We start from the raw sequence: 10,079 nt of genomic DNA, 5'->3' as shown, positions 1-10,079 counted from the left end.
TTTGGGTAATTCCAACTTGTAGGCAACTTCTCCCATACATTCCAAAACTCGGTAGGGTCCCCCAAATTGTGGTGCTAGCTTCCCTTTGACTCCAAATCACTTAAATCCTTGAAGTGGGGATACACGAAGATATGCTCTATCTTCGACTTCATAGGCTACCTCCTTGCGTTTAGTATCGGCATAACTCTTTTGCCTGGACTGGGCTATCTTGAGTCTATCTCGAATCAACTTAACCTTCTCCTCGGAATCTCTGATTAAGTCTGGTCCGAACAACTATCGATCTCCAACTTCATACCATGACAGGGGTGTCCTGCACCTGCTTCCGTCCAAAGCTTCGAAAGGGGCCATGTTCAAACTGGCTTGGTAACTGTTGTTATAGGACAACTCTGCAGAGGGAAATTATCATCCCAACTAGATCCATAATCTAGTGCACAAGCTCTCATCATGTCCTCCAGAATCTAATTGACTCTCTCAGTTTGTCCATTTGTTTATGGATGAAAGGTTGTGATGAACTCTAGCCTGATACCCAAATTTTCGTGGAGTCGATTCCAAAACTTTGAAGTAAACTGTCTTCCTCCATCTGGTATGATGGTCCTTGGAACTCCATGCAGACATACGATCCTGGTCCTGTATATCTTTGCCAACTTAGCACTCATGTAAGTTGTTTTCACGAGGATGAAATGGGCTACCTTGGTCAAGTGGTTAACTACAACCCAGATAGAATCATAGCCTGAACGAGTCCTGGGTAATCCGGTGATGAAATACATGCCATGTTTATCCCACTTCCATTTGGGTATCGGCAAAGGCTGAAGTAACCATGTTGGTTTCTAATGCTTTGCCTTAACTCTCTGACATACATCGCATAACTCTACAATATCCCTCTTCATTCCTGTCCACCAAAAACTCTCCTTCAAGTCCAAATACTTCTTGGTGTTGCCTGGGTGAATCGAATAAGGCGAATCCTGAGCCTCCTAAAGAATTAACTTCCTGATCTCAGGGTCATTAGGCACATAGATATGATACTCAAACCATCACTACAAAAAAAATACACTTCTGTGATGATACTTGTTTGTCACAGTAGGTCGCGTTTTTTGTGATGCATGTACATCCATGACAATTTTATGAAAGAATCAAGACAGTCATACCTTTGTTGTCGTAGAAATGTTCCATGACATTACCAAAATTATCATCACGGAAGTGTCCACTTCCATGACGATAAATCGTGTGTCACAGAAGTGCTTTCGTCAAGGGTGACCGACACGTGGCATCCACCGTAACGGAACACCGTTAAGCTATTGAGTCCGGTTTTGGATCTGATAACCCATTAACAGCCCCGACCAATGGGGATTTTCCACATGTAAAATCATCATTGCCTGGAGGAAACACGTGTCGGCTCACTGTTGGGACAGAGGTCATCCACTCATTGGACCGAAAATGCCTATGATACCTCGATATGTGGTACAGCCCAATAGAGGCCCATTCTAGTGAAAAGGCCGACCCATTTGACTTGGTCAAAAGGTGGCGGGCTGGCCCACGGAAAGCCTGTTAATGGCATGTTCGCATATAGCCCATTTACAGCCCGCTAACCCAGGGCCCAATATGACCTATCCGAATTAGGCCTAGTAGCATCATCTAGGCATTCCAATATGATTCCAGTCCATTTTAAGTTCCGGCCCATGTATGGCCCGTGACGTCTTTCAGCCCATATTAGGCCCTTTGTAACTATTGGCCCAACAACGGCTCATGGTGAAACTGGTCTGTAATGAACGGTGTATCACTTTATACCCATTAACGGCCCATTAATCCATTGGGCCGTTTGTAGCCCATGTTATCTTTCGGCCTTCTCAGGGCCCATTTATTCTTGGGCTCATTTCCAGCATTCGGTTACTTACGGCCCATTACTGTCATTTTCTGCTTGTGGGCCAAATTCAGCCCGTGGTTACAGTCGGCCTATTTGTGGCTCGTTAATATGTTGGGCCATTTTCATAGCATCATCAAATACGGCCTATTAAAGATGGCCCATTATGGTCGCCCCATGAACGGACGATTCCAACTCTAGCCCGTTTACGACCAGAATGCGGTCTGTTATTGGCCCATGTTTGTCCAATCGATCATACGACACGTATAAGGCCCATTGATGATACGGCCCGTAGAAGGCCCATTGTTTCTACGGCCTATAGAAGGCCCATTTTTTGTACGGCCCGTAGAAGGCTCATTGTTTCTACCGCCCGTAGGAGGCCCAGTGTGACTACAGTAAATATGTAGTCCATGGTTATTACAGCCTAGTTTTAAAAAATAGGTTATTGTAGCCACTAGCAAACCGCGGAAAAGGAACTGCACTGACTACAAGCAAACAAATAAACAAGACAACAAGGAAATAAATAAGAAAGCAACTTACGCTAGGCTATCACGGCTGTTACACATATTACATCCACTGGGCATCAAAGTTCTCCACCAGTGCAAATAAACGCGCCGACAAAAGAAAATACAAAACTGAGAGCACGTCAGAAGGCACTAGGCCTGGCCAGGTCGAGCCCCCCAAACAGCCGAAGAAGCTGAGTAGACCTCAGTTGTGTTGTGTTAACGATAGATGCATCACCCACACCTGTATGCCATGATGGTGTGCAAGGCAGTCCTCTGACATCTTCATTGCATCTTTGACTTCAAGTCAGAGCTGAGCTGAAGCAAGCCTTTCTGCTTTAAGTTGAGACTGAAGAAGTTGAACTGATTGAGGCAACGACTGCACAGAGGTTTTCTCACACCTGCTGGTGAGTAGCTTCAACTCACTGTCTTCATCAAGAAAGGACCTTGGGGTCATCTCGCTGTCCTCAAGATGGTTTGGCTCACTATCTTCCCTAAAGTTCTGCCTGACATAAGAGATACGACTCTGAAAGAGAAACAAGGAGACACGTAACATGTTTCACAATTATATAAGCAAATAAATGGATCTGTTCTTCATAAGGAACATGTTTTTACAACTACAATTTGAAACTGGTAGTTGTTGCAAACATCCAATCAGATGTAAACAGCAAAGCAAACAGCGGTGGAGGAAATGATGCCTATCCAAATCTATACTAGAACAAAGTTCGAAGGCTTGAGAAAGATGAACTTACATTACATGTTAACACGGGCTGGACAAAGCCCTTCTCCATGTTGATGGAAGGATAATTCAATAAATTCCCCAAAGAAAATTCTTTATAAGCATTACCATTATTCTACATTTTGCAAAGAGTAAATATAGATCAAATAATATTGGAAGAAACAGAGGATAATGAAGCTCAGGTGCAGACCGATGATACATAATAAAATAGCAATTAATTAATTACAGCATTACAAGGCAAAAGGTAGAGAGGTACTGACAAGAGCAATGTAGAGCCCAGTATTGTTGTGATATAGTATGATCCTTTGAGCAAGGAGATTCATTTGAAAATAGTTTTCATGCAAGAGAGAAGGTAAGGCACATACAGAAATTTAGGAGTTCAAATTTTGAATTGATATCATAGACAGTACCTGACACTGGGCTCTCAGCAGTTCTAATAGGGGTTTGGCCAATGGAGTAGGGGTAAAGTGTGGAACAATTGGGCCTGTGTTTTCTGTGGCTGCTGATCTATCTGATTTAACAGGTATCACTCCCTGAGGATCTGCGCTCACCCTCTTTCTTTTGGACATCTATTACGAAAGAACAACATTTGACTAGAAAAACATAGTGTGACGACACATGGAATAGGTACAAAAACTGGATAGGTATGGCATATACTCATATATGATGCTTAAACTAAGTAGATGGTGTAACAAAGTAGAAGTAATGCAAGAGGTCAGATGCAAAATATGTGCGACCAATACAACCTTGCAAAGTTAGAGAAAGCACCTTGATGGGTGAATAAGATAGGCCATCCTCCACCATGCCAAGTTTGTTAGCCAGTGGATTGTTCCGCAATATTCCTCTCGTGCACCCATTCTCATATTCATTTTGATAATGTTCAATATCTGACATGCATGAAAACATAAAAACAAGTGAGATTTTCTTTGTAATGCATAAGTGATTCTAATCCAATACTGCCTCCCTGTAAACCACTTTGTGCTATCTCTGCAATTCTTTTAAGAGATGCCATGCATGCTGTAATTTGGTGTGTGCATTAATATAATGTGGCCTACTTCTCAAAATATGAGAGCTCCAGAAGTGATGACACTTTGCAGATGACAGCTTCAACATATAGTAAAGAATAACAAGTCAACCTGACCTGACAGATTCAAAATATACTAAGGGAGAACAAATCGACCTGACCAGTCGACCGCAAGAGAAGAGGATCATCTTAAAGAAGAGCAAAAGAGCAAGCAGATTGAAGATATTACAAGTCTTTCAATACAACATCGGTTGGCCACCCATGATGAACCAGAGCACATAGAGAAATACTATTCTTTCCGGTCTCTCCATATGTGGCTCACATGCATTTTGAAACGAAAGTAGGAACATCTAGCTAACCAATTAAACATCTCTCAGTTTTACTAATATCAACATAATATCAGATATGAATTTGTACTACTAAGCTTGTTTAGCTCGATGGGTGGAGAAGTGCTATTACGACACGAACCATGTAGGCTGATTGTGGTCATCATAAAATGGGGAAACCATAAGCATGATGAGTACATTGTTGACAGTGGCAGTGGGATGGTAGATCTGAAGCTGCAAACCACGCACAGGGTAGTTAGCAACCGATGTTTGCTTTGAAATAACAACTAAGATTTGGTATGGACAAGAAAGTACAGTCAAGAAGTGACAAAGAAATGCAATTATGCTGTCTCTCTATATGTCGCGACATGCATTTGGAAACTCAAGTAGGACCTTTAACTAACCAATTAAATATGTCTGTTAACTAATATCAATATCATATCACAATCATATTTGAACAACTAAGCTCTCGAATTCTGAGTATTGTGTTGTTTAGCTTGAAGGGTGGAGTAATACAAGTATGAAAGAAAGCACCTACGCAGATCATAGTAGAGTAGATAAAAGGGGAAAACCCTAAGCATAAAGAGAAAAATCAGGAAAGTGGAACTAGCTGGACCAGTGGGTGTCGCACAAGCTTTTTGAAACGAATATAGGAACATTAGGTGACCAATTAAATGTTCTCTGTTTTAGTGATATGAGCATCATATCAGATTCGTATTTCAACACGTAAGCTTTCAGTTGAGGTCTTGAGGAGCAGTGCTAGCACGACACGAAGCACCTATGATGATGGTAGTGGATATAAAGGGGGGAAACCATAAGCTTTACGAGTATAGTGCACGTTCCATGGCAGATCTGAAGGTGCAAACCGGACAAAGCTACTTCGCAACCAATGTTTGCTTTCAACTAGCCACTATGATTTGGTACGGAGAAGAAAAGTACAGTAAGCAAATTACGATCTATTTTCCGGGTGAGATCAATAACTTAAGAGATTATGGAAGAGTACCACCTCTCTTGCAACACCGTGTAGGCATCTGCTGATACGTTAAGGGTGCTGTGGGTGCGATGGTTGTCGGCTTTGGGGAAGAAGACTTTAGACGGCAAACGGCTGGGTCGGGGGATAAATCCTGTTGTCATGGACAAGGCGGTCGTAGGAGGGGAAACGGCAAGGTGGACGATGGCGCTGATGAAGCGAGAGGAGGTGATGAAAGGATCCTGGTCCAGCGCCGTGGATGAGAGACGTCCATCTCTTGCAGTGGACGACGGGGTCGGGGTAGCGGCTCTGGCAAGGTGGAGGATGGGGTGGCGGACGGAAGAGGCTGTCCACAGTGCGGAGGTTGTCGTGCCGCTGACGGTGTATGAATGGGGAAATGGAGGGGAGGATTCTCAAACTTTGGGACACGCTTCTCTGAAATGTGAGAAAGTTTCGAACTTATCCCCCGTTTAAAATTTCGGACCTCGCGTCGGTTGGGGATAGGACGGTAATCTCGCATATCCCAAATATTTGCCGGTAACTATTTCAGGCGAGGAGAGGGTGTTTTGCCGCCCACGGTTGGCGCCCACGGTGTATGAAAGGGGCTGACAGGTAGGGCGGTTCTGTCACGTCTGAGGGAATATACACATCTGCCCCTATTTAAAATATTAGCCGGCATCGATTTCGGACGAGGAGAGTTTGTTTTGCCATCCACCATGCATTAATGGGGAAATGGAGGAAGAGACACATGTCTTTCGGACGAGCTTGAATCAAATGCATTTTGCCACCCACGTTTGGTGCCCATCGTGTCTGAATGGGCTTAGAGGCCATCGTGTCACGTCTGATTGAAGTTACTAGTCTACCCCTATTGACAGCAATGTAAATCCGGTCGATAAGGATGTAATCTGCCAGGGGTAGACAGTAATTTCCATCTCGCAAACACTTGCTTCGGGCAGCCCACAAATTATAGTGGGTGTTTAGCCGCTTCGTTCAAAACTTAGGAGAATTAGCATTCACGTTTTCCCTGGGCCCTGGCAAACTAAATTCAAATCCAATTTGTATTCGATTACGAATATCGACAGATAATTCTAAGTTTTGTTATTTATTTCTTCAAAACCACAACAAAGATTTATTCCACCTTTATATATGATTATGATTTAGAAATGTCGGGATCTTCGAATTCAGTAGATTGGATACACTCTGAGTCAAACTGTTATTTCATCCAATACAATATGCTCACACGAAAAACAGTTCACCTTATGTCAATCATACATGTACTGAGGATTACGTCGCCTAAAAAATTCGGATCATTACAACACATGGACAACATAGGGGGTCTTGCAACATAATCCATTCAGATACATGACACAACATGCAAGTACAATAATCTAATGACAATTTCAACTTGTATCTAAAGAAGAATCGGGATTACCCTAGGCTTCAGATAGCAGAAATAGTAGGACCTCCTCCGTCTTCAAATGCAACATTCTTACTTCCTCCAATTCTTGGGTTGCTTGCATAATGCGTGCCGCTAATTCCATAATTTCTAGCCTCAAGATAAAGATTACCTCATTCATGCTGGCCACACCATCTCTTTCTGCCTCTAGTGGAGCCTCAAGAACTATCATATTTGTGCTCAAACTTCTCTTCGGCGGTGTTGCCTTTGAACTGCTACCATCTAGTAACATGGATGGCGCACTGCTTCCACAAATAAATTCTGGGGTTGTACATTGTGTCCTAGTGTGAACGGCATCCTGAAAGGTTTTCGCTGGACATAAGTAAGAGATAGTTATCGTATGATCCATGAAGTAAGCTTACATGGTAAACGACAGACGAATTATTGCCGAGCATGGCAAGCTATATTTAAATGGTTCGAAGCAGCATCAGCCGAAAATAAATTAAAATGGTAAGATGAAACTAGGGATGTAAGTGGCAAATAAACGACATCCGCCAGTCCCATCTAGTTACTCCCTAGCTCATTTTCCTCAAAAAACAAAAACTCTTTTGAACTATCATACCACTAGTGGACTTTAATCGGGATTAAACGGGACCTAATTGACATCCCTAGTTGAAAGGGAGTGTACCACCGCTATATTTAAGTTGCCAAGGCATCTAAGCAGTTGAAATAATCTGAGAAAGCACTTAACACTGTGGCCTCATATAAACTACAAAGACAGTCTTATGATGAAGTTGAGAGGAAAAGTTAAGGACTCAAATGAAATAGGCATGCGTTTCTTTACGATAGTACAACAAGCACCATTGACATATTGGCCAACTCAGGTATAGCGTAACAACAAACAAGCATTCGAATCAAAGCAATACAGCAAAGCAGACAACTGAACTATTTGTAATTCAGTAGGATAATAGGTTGAGGGCACAAGCCAAGAAAGCAGACCACTCACATTACATTTCACATGTACTAAAACACACTAGCTTACCATATGTTGTTGTGAAGCCTAGCTGCTATTGCAATGTTCTTTGAAGATATCGTCAGCATCCCATGGTTGCAAATCTAGTTGTTGTAGTTTATTCTGCACCCTCTATTTAGGTAAAATTAATTTTAATCGCATGCACTGGTCTGAATTGATCATCAATGGTTCATATAAATTAATGAAAGAAGGGTGTGTGCATAAACGACAATATATCTACTTCCCTCTATTTTTATGCTTGTTCGAGGTGCCAGCCCCAAAAGAACAAATATTTTGCTTGATGGGGTTGGCAGCTCCATAATAAATAGAAGCATCAAATTAGTCATGCAACTTGGGAAGATCAAGAACACACAAACAAGTAATGAACAGAGGCTCGGAGCAGTGATGTAATAGATAGCATCAGAAAATGTAGGGTAAAATGAACAAAAAGCAGCGGAACCACATGCTTGTTTGCTGATGTGTAATTAAGCATAGAGAACATTAAGCAGTATGATGGAACGAACAGGTGGCATCAGAACAACACCATTATCATAAATATAGCATTCAAGAAGTAAAATAGTAGGCGGTGATATCTAGGAAGTATAGTAATATTAGGACAAAACTAAAGCATATTAACTATATGTGCACTGGTATGTAATTTAGCACATGTAACATGTTCACTGCCAGAAGTATGGCCCTACAGGTGCAAGTAGAATAAAGCATCTCATGAAAAACTGAATGATGCCCCGAAGAAATTCAAAGGTGTGGTGCTTATGCGAGGAAAGTGAACGTAGGCGCCGCCCGTTGGATAATAGTACCGGGTTCTCGGCGGCGTATGGGTATCGTTGTCAAACTTGATAGCTAAGGATCTTCGATGGTGCTCGTGTTGCGGTTGAGTTTGGGCCGGCTGTCGCCTTCGCTGAAGCGGCTCCGGTGCTATGGTTGCGGCGCCTGTTGACATACAAGAAAGCTCATCTATGGTAAGTGAACTGTTGCACGATAAAGAGAAAAACCGAAGGAGTACAAATGGAAATAACCTGATGAGGCTGCAGCGTCAGTAAAGCAGGGCCGGCGGAGTTGAATATGGCGTCCGTGCAGCAGGTCCGGTGCAGTGGACGAACGCTTCAGCAGGCACGTTGAACAGTGCTTTCGGTGAGGCGGATCTGTTGCGGCGGATGAGGGCTTGTATGAAGGGCCAGCGAAGGGGCGGACGAGGGAGTCAGTGAAGGGCCTACACTGTGGTGGATGAGGGTGCCGGTTAAGCAGATCCGATGCGGTGGACCATGATGGCGGTTAAGCAGATCCGGTGCGGTGGACCATGATGGTGGTCAAGGAGATCTGGAGCGGTGGACAAGCCAGTCGCTGAAGCGGCTCTAGTGAAGTGGTGATTTGGCAGTTGGGGGTTCCAAGGTGCGGAAGGTAGATCCGGCGGGGTGTGAGGTCCACCGCTGCGGCGGAGGACTAGATTCGTCAGCTTGCCGTGGTTGGGGGGAGGGTCGGGAAGGGGAAGGGGAGGGGCTCTAGGAAGAATGTTGGGGGCAAAGTGGGGAAAACAATGGAGTTACAAAAGCAGCCCTTTTCCGTTCAAGTGGCAGGGGTAAAACAGGAATATCGTAGGACTAAACTTTCGGGCGCGAGATATTTTGATGTGAGCGGGAAGTTTGAAAGCTTTTGGCGCCTGAAATTATATTCTTCTCTTGTACAGCCGACTATAATATCATGGCTGACAATTTGTTTGTTTTGCACGCAAAAAAATTGCAAGTTTTGAAAATCAATGTCTCCAACTCAAAACTTAGATTGTCCATTCAATTCAAATATGGATCATTGAGCTACTACAAGCAAATACCATCATATGGTCCAATTCAAATGAAATTCCAAATGTGTTTATCCCAAATATGATGACAAAAGCAAAAATATGTATGTGTATGAATAAAGTGGATGATTATAAAGCTTGAACATGCCCGTATGTGTATATATCTAGGTTTGATATATGAATTTGAAATCAGGAAATCCCGGCTTAAAAATGTACCTTCGTTTAAATGAATTACAAAAGCTAATGATGGAGTTGAATTAAAAAATTCCAATCCTAGGTTTGTAATTCTGGTACATCAAGGTATATCATGCATGTTCAAAAGTATTGTTATCTCTTAGTCCAAATTGTGAAACAAATTGATCAACCATGAGTGCTCAATATCTCAATTATGCTAAAGTCCCTCAAATATAGACACCTCACTCTTTATCTGAAGCCAAC

This window comes from Triticum dicoccoides, chromosome 4B, assembly GCF_002162155.2.
Source record: "Triticum dicoccoides isolate Atlit2015 ecotype Zavitan chromosome 4B, WEW_v2.0, whole genome shotgun sequence".
In the NCBI taxonomy this organism is placed as follows: Eukaryota; Viridiplantae; Streptophyta; class Magnoliopsida; order Poales; family Poaceae; genus Triticum; species Triticum dicoccoides.
The sequence above is the reverse complement of the archived record's forward strand: the minus strand, read 5'-3'. Positions refer to the sequence as shown.